We start from the raw sequence: 10,770 nt of genomic DNA, 5'->3' as shown, positions 1-10,770 counted from the left end.
CTATGTGAAATACATAAAGAGCTAAAAAGTAACCATTTGATTTCAGAGAGATAGAGATCAGGTGCCTGAAAACATATCAACATTGGTTAATTTGTTGGAATTTAAGCTTCCATAAGTATGATGAAAGATAAAAGTTGCTTGAAGGTAATTAAGCCTACATTGTATATAAGCAGTTGAATTGTCAATAATTTCTTTTTTAATATGCTACCTAGCACAAACAGTTGTTCTCCAAATAAAGGCTGAGATTACTACCCCAGTCAATATTTTCTTGTGTATTACTTCATAATTTATTTACAATAGTTTAATTACAAAATATGCTTGCAGGTTATTTATTATAAATGTGGATGTTACAATTTGTTTTCATATATACTATGTATATATGCCATGTATAGAAAAATAATGTAGGATTGCTTTGCTATTGGAGATTTCTCATCTGGATGTTTAATTATTTTCTCCAAATAAAACTAATTTTATTTGGCTGGCCTCATTCCCCGAGGGCTATGGCTTCCCAACGTCTCATTAGGGGGTGGGAGTATATTGGGCTGAAAAGCTGGCCCAACAGCCAAGAATTATTGCTCTCTTGGAGTGGGGTGAAAGAAGCGTCGAGTTTCCTTGGTCTTGACGCGTTTCTCTTTAACACCTGCCTGCTTTTAATGCTGCGGTGAAGTTCACCCAATGCTGCCAGAAAAAAAAAGGGTAGGATCATATGTAATTTCGGATGTATGTTTGCGCGTAGAAAGGGAAGAAGAGCCGTGCCAACGCTTGGCCAGGAAGCCCATCACCATTTGCGTGGCTACTATCCCTACGGTTGCCGCAGCTGCCACTCCAACCAGCGCAGAGCCACCGAGCTGCAGCTGCCCGGCGAAGAGCTCCAGTTCCGCCACACCACGCACAGCTGCCGGACAAAGCTTTCGCCTCGGCAGCCGTTGCCACCGGGGGGAGGGGGGGAACCCAAACACCTTACTTGATCTTTTTTTGGTAGCTTCCTCTCTTCCAAAATAGTTGCGTTACAGAAGACAGCTTGGGCTTGGCTCCGGCCGGGCTATGAGGGGGTGGGGAAAGGGAAGGGGGAGGGCTCGGGCTTTTCCCAGCGCCATCTCTCCTTCCCTCCCTCCTGCCGCCATCTTCGCACAATAGTAAAGCAAAATGGCGGCGCTGGAATGGATGGAGGACGAGCGCTGACAATAATAAAACAACATACACAGGCAGCCCGGCCGCTTCGCGCACCTTCCCTCGTGCCAAAGGTACGTGCCCCTTTTCTTCTTTAAGAAGAAAGCAAGAAAACTTTCGTGCCGCCGGAACTCAGCGGCTCGCTTGGCGCTCGGGTTTGACGGTGGTTGTTCCGTTTGGATGTTTTTTTTGAAGTACATGTTTCGTGTGCCAGCCTCCCTCCTCGCCCCCTCCCCTCCGCCTTGCCCAGCTTCTTGGTTGGATTGTGGCGTTTGGGAGCAGCGAACACGGTAGCGTGACATGTTCATGCTGACACAAGCCTGGCGGCATGGGGCACACACACACACCGCTTCCATGTCTTTCTTGCCACGCCAACATGACATTCCGGACCAATTCGAGGGGTTATTGCCAACCCCCAACAGGCAAAATAAATAATAAAAAAGTTAGCTTTTAAATCTCTTTTTGTTTCAAATTTTAAGCCTAAAGGCATTAAATGCTTTCTTTTCGAGTTGGTTCTGCAACTCCATGCACTCGCACGCAAAGTAAAATCATTCTTTGATTCTGGGCAAAACGGGAGAAACATTGGGAAAATGTTGAAGGAATTAAAAGGGTTTGTTCTTTGCAGCCTTCTATTCCATCCCCTTCAACTTGGATTGCTAGCCTTGAAATATGTCCCACGTATGCTAATACTAACATTTAATTTGCTTGGTGTTAGATGTTTTTGTTACCAAAGAATACCATCAAGGCCAATGATATACCTGTATACAGTATTAACCTTTGGATTCCAGTGCATGTTTTTTAAATACTGCAATAGGATAATGACTGTTAGGAGGGTCAGAAAGTAAATTAGATGTAGATAAAATGAAGTATTGCTGCCTAAGTGTGTGTTTTAAATGTTTGCACAACTTTTGCAAGCTGTAAATTTTTCAAACATGACTGTTGGGTGCTTTTGATAGGTAACGGTTTATAATTCAGTTATTAAAATGTGAGGTGGTTAAAAGTTCACTGCTGTATAACAATGTAAATTTCAAGTTTTAATTGTGATGTTACCTTAGTTTAGATATGCAAAGGTGTAGTAGTTCATTGTCTTAGTTTTTAAAAATTGGTAACACATCTTCTTTTCCTGCCTGATCTTAAGTACACCCTAGTTAATATTGGGTCTAAAATTATCTCAATTGGGGATTGGTAGTATGAAGTGTACTCTATGGCTAAAGAACTGCTTTGAATTGTATCAGTTATTTTTATGGCCACATACTATGTCCAGTTTGTACATAGTAGGGTTCCATAAATGGTGCTTGAGTTGCATTATTTTATCTTATTGACTGCTGAGGGTGATAGCCATCTTGGCTTTTCTGGATGTACATTATAAAAGCATGTGGTTTTCATGGTTTCATTGTTGTGCTCTGCATCTTCTTAGATTTAAGTTGAATTTCATTTCACAGTGTAAGACTTCATAGATATGGGGGAGCTTGTAACATACGGAATGCTTAGCTCTTATCAGTCCGTTTATAGTTGACACAACTGTCATAGTTGCTTTCATATTTCAAATATTTACAATGTTTTTGCGGCCTAGGTGTAATGTTGGCCTTCAAATAAAGGTGTTGTGAAGATTGGCAGTTTTTGTTGAAGATTTAGCAAATATTTTGTCATTTAAAATTTTGTTTAAAAACTTAATTTTACTGATAGAAGATGGATTATTTTGATGCACTCAGAAATATCACATGACAGTCACCACTATCTATTTAAACTGATTTGTTAGCATAGTTCAAAACTGTCAATTTGCATCAGTTAACTGACAGAGAGCAGCAAAGATTTGTTGCACTCTTCATCAAAAGTTTCATCTCTTTTTGATCAGAACAAAACAATTCTTGATTGGTTCAGGACATGAAGGGATACGGGGGAAGGCAGGAGATTGGGGCTGAGAGGAAAATTGGATCAGCTGTGATGAAATGGCAGAGCAGACTCAATGGGCCAATAGCCTAATTCTGTTGCTATATCCTATGCTCTTTGGAATTGGTGCATTGTTTATCCAGTCACTTTTTTTTAAAGTTGGGAAGGTTTTTTTGAACGTGATCTGTGAATTATTTTTTAAATCAATGATATTATAAAACAGTAATTCAAAAATGCTTTTTATATTCAAATTGCTGGAATTTGAGTATAATATTTGAATGTAGTATTTGAAATTTGAATATTTTAGAAATTAATTTGGAAAATATTTGGTATATTTTGGCTCTACGTTTAAACAAGCTACTCAGGTGAATAGGAATGGAAATAAAATGGTTCCTTTCTCCTATGGGATCTATTAATATGTTGGAGAAAAAAGCTGTATATACTCTATTAGCTGTTCCATCCTTACCTTTACTTTACATATAATATTTTGAATTTCATGGGTAATCAAAATCAAGTTTATTGTCACATCTGTAAATACATGTATGCTGATTTTGGTGCTCTTGAATAAACATTCCAATTTATTGCAAACATGATGAAACTGTACATGATAAAGATAATTACATTTTTCTGGGTAGATAGATACTTTATTGATCCCGAAGGATATACAAATATTGGAAGAGGAGTAAGAAAGAATAAAAAATAAGTTACCTCAAACAGTCTTAACAGGAGGGGGTTATCCCTTCCCGGGCAATAAGTTGACGCATTATTGCCGAGGGTAAAAATGACCTCGTATAGTGCTCTTTGGAGCAGTGCAGTTGTCTTAGTCTACTAAAGGTGCTCCTCTGTTCAGCCAAGGTGGCATGCAGAGGGCGAGAAATATTATCCAGAGTTGCCTGATTTTCCATAGGGTCCTCTGTTCTACCACAGTGTCCAGTGTGTCCAGTTTAACTCCTATAACAGAGTCAGCCTTTCTAATCAGTTTATTGAGCCTGTTGGCATCACCAGTGTTCTCTGTAGTTGATTGCTTTTCTTTATATCTGAGGAGACCAGTGGTCACCACTCATTTTTCAGTATCAAATGTATACCAGCATTTATTACACATCCATAATTAACTTTGAAAAGGCAATGCATCATTATCTCAAACTGCTGTCCTGTGACCATGAAGGGTACTGCTGGAGAGCTACGAGAGAACTAAAAGCTTAAAACCCAATAATGACTCAGGAATGGTGCTACCCTCCCATTTTGCAATACTGTGTAGTATGGAGTTGAAATTTGAAGTCATGACATTCCATGGTGCTTGTTGCCCTTGTCTTAGATTGTGGGACATGCTATCAGAAAATCTTTTGTCAATTGCTGTACGTCAGTCATCTACATTGCTAAAGGGTTGCAATATAGGGAAAATAACTAATTTTTCAAGATACTATGTACTTTTACTCTCTTATGAATCAATATGTTTCCATTAGATACTCTACTTGGATACTATTGTAATAACTGATGAAAGAGTTGCTTCCTTTGTGGAAACCATTGAGTAGGATGGGTCTATTCTTAAGTTTATATGAAAAATGATCTCATTGAAAGATGAGGATCTGTGGGGGACTGACAGATGCTGAGTGTTTTCCCCTTGGCTTGAAATTATAGAACCAGGGTTTTTTTTTGTCGTGATAAAAGGTCAGTCTTTCAGGGCTAAGGCACAAAATTTTTATGTTTGAATGTTATGAATCTTAATAGCATTCTGTATCCTGTGGAGGCTCCATTGTTGAGTATTTTTAACATCAGAGTTGTTAAAACACTTAAGCCAGTTTGTCAGCTGTCAGGTTTGTGCCAGATCTCTGCAGAACATTCAGTGGGCTCTCTTATCCCCTTCATCACAAGGTAAGCCTCTACTTCCTCAGTGGAGGCTGAACAAATTTGCCATGTCGCCTTTGACCCTATCCAATTTCTATCGCTGTACTATAGAAAGAATCCTATCTGAATGTATTAATGCTTGGTATGGAAACTGTTTTGCTTGTAACTGCAGAAACTATAGAGTTGTGGAGCTAATTTAGCACATCACAGAAACTAGCCTTTCCTCCATGGACTGTATTTTTCTCACTGCCTCAGCAAAGCAGCCAACATAACCAAAGACCCCACCTACCCTGGACATTCTCTTCTCTCTCTTTACCCCCCCCCCCCCCAAGGAGATACGAAAGCTTGAAAGCACATGTTATCAGGCTCAAGGACAGTTCAAAACCCATTAGTAGAGAACTCTTGAGCTCACAGTATAGCTTATTAGCTACCTTGTAGCCTTGTACCTTATTGTCTATCTATGCTGAACTTTCTCTGTAACTGAAACACTCTATTCTGCACCCTGGTATTTCACCTTGTACTTCCTCAATGCACTGTTGTAATGAATTGAACTGTATGAGCGATATTCAAGACAAATTTTTGACTATTCTACAAAAAGTAGTGGGTTTGGCCCAGTATATCACGGGTAAAGCCCTCCCACACCATTGGGCACACCTGAATGAAATGCTATCGTAGGAAAGCTGCATCCATCATTGGAGATCCCCACTAACTAGGTTATGTTCGCTTCTTGCTGCTACCATCAGGTAGAAGGTACAAGAGTCTCAGGACTCGCACCACCAGGTTTAAGAATAGTTTCTACCCTTCGAACATCAGGCTCTTGAATGAAAGGGGATAACTCCACTCACTTGCCCCATCATTGAAATGTTCCTACAACAAATGATCTCACTTTTAAGGACGCTTTATCTCATAATCTTATATTCTCGTTATTTATTTATATTTGCATTTGCACAGTTTGTTGTCTTCTGCACTCCGGTTGATCTTTTGTTGATCCTATTATAGTTACTATTCTATGGATTTGCTGAGTATGCCTGCAAGAAAATGAATCACAGAGTTGTATATGGTGACATGTATGTACTTCAAGAAAATTTATCCACTCCTCTTTAGAAAATAATTGTTGAATATGCATATTAGGCATTAAATTCCAAATTTTAAGTACTTGTATTTGGAAGATTTTTTTTCCTTCTCACAACTAATCAACTTAATGTTCTTTGCTTTTTGATTCTGCCATTAACAGAAACAACTACTCTTCATTCACCTTGACTGAACTCCTGGTTGTACAAATTGTTGTTCAACTTTCTGAAGTTTCGTCCATATAATTGAGGTCTCTTGTCCTTGAGACGATTGCAGTGAATCTTTTTTTTCTTTGGACATCCATATGGTTTTCAGATCTATCCTACAATACTGTGAACAGAACTGGATGTAATCCTCTGGTTGCTGCCAAACTTTTGTTTTAACAAAAGTTCAACATTATTTCCTTGTTTTTTGACACAGTTGCAAAGCAACACCCAGAATCCTGTAGCCAATTTATAAAGCTTTCTCGAATTGTTTATAAAGCTTTCTGGAATTGTTTCAGTACCTTCAAAGGTTTGTCATCCAGGTATTTCTCTTCTTGCACCATTATTAGAACCTGCATCTTTTATAATGGCTTTCATCATTCTACCTTTAACATTTTATCAATTCATAACTGTTTTAAGCTTCAGTTGCCTAGTGTGGTCCAAGTTATAGCTGAAGGTTTGAAGATGTAAGATATTGAGGAATTGGGTTGGCCATGATCTTATTGAATGTAACAACAAGCTCACAGGAGGAGTGGACCCTTGCATTTCCTATGAAGTGTGCTCAATGTTGTCTTGCCTCTGAAGTTCCAACAGTTTTGTCGATACAGTGGATTCTGATTAGTTGGGACACATTGGGACCAGTACATTTTGGCCTAATTACGTGGCTGATACTGTTAGCCAAAGTTTCATGGAAATAGTTAAGGTATTTTTTAAAAAAAAAACTTGAGTACCTTTTATTATGTATTATTATTAATTAGTATTATGTATTAGTAAAACCGTGTGTTAGTTCCTATTAGTTATCAACGGAGGAATTCATTGAGCCAATAGGCTGGTCCTGGACTTACTTCATAATTTACTGGCATAATTTACATACTACTATTTAACTATTTATGGCTCTATTATTATTTATGGTGCAACTGTAACAAAAACCAATTTCCCCCGGGATCAATAAAGTATGACTATGACTATTCAGTGTATGGTGGCACATCTTTTCATTGACTGTAAGTGAACAAAGTCAACACAGACACCTAGTATAGATAATAGTCTGCCTTCATTGACGGTTGCATCCTCTAAATCTTCATTTTCATTGTAATATTTGAGATGATTGTCAATACCTTCAAATTTTTCATAGATCCTAATTTGAAATAATTAAATAGTTTCATTTTCACTCCTGGTCATTTCTGGCATCTCCAAACCTAAATGCTTGAAACCCAGTGAGCAAAATACTTCGAAATTGTCTTATTGTTATTTTTTGCCTCTACCAGTGACAAAAATCACTGCTTTTTGATCTCAAACACACACAACTGATGCTATTTAAAAACTTTGTTCTAACCTGGGTGTAGGGTCTAACGGCCACACAAGTTCACATGACTGACGAGAGTTAGAAACTGTTCAGCAATAGTCTCCTGTCCGGATTAAGTGGCATAGTGTCCCAAATACATCAAGGGAATCCTGGCTATTTTCTTGATTAGTTTTTGTTCTTTAATAGTTGTCACAAATAAGTGGCTACCCCGTTTAGCCGATGGCCCAATTAACTGGAATCCACTGTATATTTGAATCAAGGCTAGAAGGAGATCTCATCCTGTGCAACTTTTGAAAGACTCTTGGATACATATATGAATGGAAAGGTTTAGAAGGTTATGGGCCAAACATTGGCAAATGGGATGGGACTAACCTGGATGGGGCATTCTTGGTTGGTCTGGACCAGTTAAGTGAATGGCCTGTTTCTGAGCTGTATGTCTCTGTGATGGAATGCCTGAGGGAACCCAAACAGAGCACCAGAGAGGTTGGTCATTGGTGAGTATGCAGATGATGATACCGAATTTACAGAGGGTGGTGGATCAGAAATGAGCAAGATTGGATTTTGCGTGGTGGATCCTGTCTGGATAATTTTTTTCTGTTTGCTGAGTAGATTCTGTATGTGTAGCTCAACTAGAATATTTTTGCTAGAGGCACAGCTATTTCTGGAATACATCAACAGTATCAGGGAAAGAATGATGTAAGGACTTACAGTTTTTGTTTTATCCATTTGGTAGTCATTTTTAGATATTGTAGATTGAATTAAATTTATGAGGACCTCCTGGGGAGGATTGAGGTGTCTTAGCAACAAACTTTTGACCAAGGATGCTCACAAGCTATGCCCTGTCAGTTTATTAATTTAAATGCTTGGCCAGTATTTAAAATAGAGTTGGGGTGTCTCATCTTTGTAATTGCTTAATTGGCCCATCACCATATACAAATGGATATGGGAGGATTATAAATTGAGATTGTCCAATATTCTTCCAGAGCTTTGTTACTTTTTCTGGATGACACCTCTGTTAGGATGTCCTGTTTCTGGGATGCTGTTCTGCTCTGATTGAGCCATGGATAGTAATCAAGTGAGGGATATGCTGGGCTGTGTTTTTTGCAGATTGTGATAGAGTTCAACTCTGTGGCTTCTGATGATGTTTTGGGCCTCGTGGATGTCCAGCTCAGAATTTATCCCATGTAGCATGAAAGTGGTTATCTTCTTTATTGAATGTAGAATAAAAGTTTACAAGTCGTATTGCAGCTTTATAAAACTGTAGACTATATTGGGAGTACTGTGTGTAGTTCTGACTGTAGGATGACTGCTTGGATTGGAGTGTATGAGTTATAAGGAGAGGTTGGACAACTGTGGAATATTTTTTATAGAGCTCTGGAGGCTAAGGGTTGACTTGATAGAAATATATAAAATCATGAGAGATGCAGATAGTCTTTTCCCCAGGGTGGCATTGTCAGTTACTAGAGGTAACTACTTTAAGGGGAGAAAGGGAAATACGAAAAGAGATCCACAAAGTAAGTTCTTTTTTTTATTCAGAAGACACTGTTGGGGAGGGTGGGGTCTGGAAGAAGCAGATACTATAGTAATGCTTAAGAGTCAGTTAGACAAATGCATGAACAGACAAGGAATAGAAGGATGTGGACCATATACAGGAAGATGGGATTAGTTAGATGGGTATCTTGGTTGGTGCAGACATGGCAGGCCGAGGAGTCTGTTCTTTCCCATTTCTTTATTCCAAGGTGTGCAAATCTAGTCTCACTTGCTAACAGCATTGAGGATCCCATCTAGTCCTGAATGCTTCAGTCACAGTGAAATGATTATCACAGAATCAACATAAATTTGGAAAATAATAGCTTTCCATTAGATTCCATTGGAGATGAGCTTCTTGAATATTCCACACAGTCATTGACTTATGGAAATAACTAGGTAGTGTAAACATTTCTCTTAGTATCACTCAATGTTTATAATTTAAAGATACATCTATAATTTTATAATGTTTTACAGAAGACAGTCAGCAGTTTATGGCACTGTTGTAAGCGTTCAGAGATTCGAGCTACAGAGTGATTCATTATGAGGAAGTCATCACTAAAGTGAATTTGCTTTTTTTGCCTTAACCTTTTGTACTGCCCTCTCTAATTCTGAGAGTTACAACTCATAGTTTAAATACATTATGCCCACTTGATAAATACCAAACAAAAGTGTTGGGTTATTACTACATTGTTTTCAGTGAGATTTTGCTGTGCTCATCATTTGGCGCTGTATTTCCTATATTATAACAGTGACTATACTTCAAAAATACTTATTTCTAATATTCTTGGGAATACCTGAGGCCTTGTTTGGCATAACATATATAATTTTATATTTGAATAAGAATTACCCTTGCCCACAATAGCAGCTTGAGTTGGATATGGAAGAATGTCTCCTTAAATACCCTGTAAATCCTTCATATCATGTGCCCTCCCTTAGTATCAATCTGCTGGGGTGATTGTGTGGGGATGGGGAGGGAGGCGGGTGTTAGTAGCCACTGCTTCATGCTGGTAATCCTGTACTCTGCTTTTGACCTGATTGGGAAGTAATCTCAGAATGATTCATCAAAGGATCGGATTGCTTTGCAGATCCCCCTAACCGTTTCCCTTCATCTGTACAGCTTGTCTTTGTTGTTTTGTGGGCAAAATGCAAACAAAATTAAGGAAACAAGAAATGAGATGATTAAAAACATATTAAAATCGATTTTGCCTGGGTTTCATCTGATATTTCCAGCATATTGACTAAATACATGATAAATTTGGGGGGAAAAGGAATATTACCAGCCTCTTCTAAAGGAAAGTATTGTAAGACACACACCAAAAAGATTCAAGATCTATCATGAAATTCATAGGCAGTATGATATCAAGTTTGAAAATACAAGCCTTTATAGAAGGGCTTAAAGTGAATTGGTAGTATCCATTACAGCCTCAAAGTAAAACTACCACAAATCTCTAGAACCAATATGACATGGATTGCTTCTTTCATTGCTGTCAGGATTGGCTTTATGGAATCTCTCATTCAGTACAGGAATGTTACAAAGCAGGTTTCACAGCTAATCATATTGAAGAAATCTCCAAAACAGTAAATCAAAAAGCAATTCAGTAATTTTTAAGCTATCTTTGAAATCTTTCTTCCTCCCTGTCAACGGCATGATCAGTTTTATTTATCTTCTGTGAACTTCTTCATCATTCCCCCACACATTTAAGTTTCAATCACTAATGTATGGCCAAGGAATCATGTATTGAACCTTGGAAACCCACT

General features: G+C 38.3%; 1 protein-coding gene across 1 annotated transcript in view; it reads left to right on the top strand.

The window, feature by feature from the left end:
- The first annotated feature begins 1,067 nt into the window (after positions 1-1,067).
- The window catches only part of LOC140205770 (zinc finger protein 644-like), a 132,642-nt gene continuing 122,939 nt past the window's right edge, over positions 1,068-10,770 (top strand). The window contains exon 1 of the mRNA XM_072273411.1: positions 1,068-1,244. The gene's annotated coding sequence lies outside the window, so the exon portion shown is untranslated. The remainder of the gene's footprint in view (positions 1,245-10,770) is intronic.

This window comes from Mobula birostris, chromosome 12, assembly GCF_030028105.1.
Source record: "Mobula birostris isolate sMobBir1 chromosome 12, sMobBir1.hap1, whole genome shotgun sequence".
Taxonomy (NCBI): Eukaryota; Metazoa; Chordata; class Chondrichthyes; order Myliobatiformes; family Myliobatidae; genus Mobula; species Mobula birostris.
The sequence above is the reverse complement of the archived record's forward strand: the minus strand, read 5'-3'. Positions and strand labels throughout refer to the sequence as shown.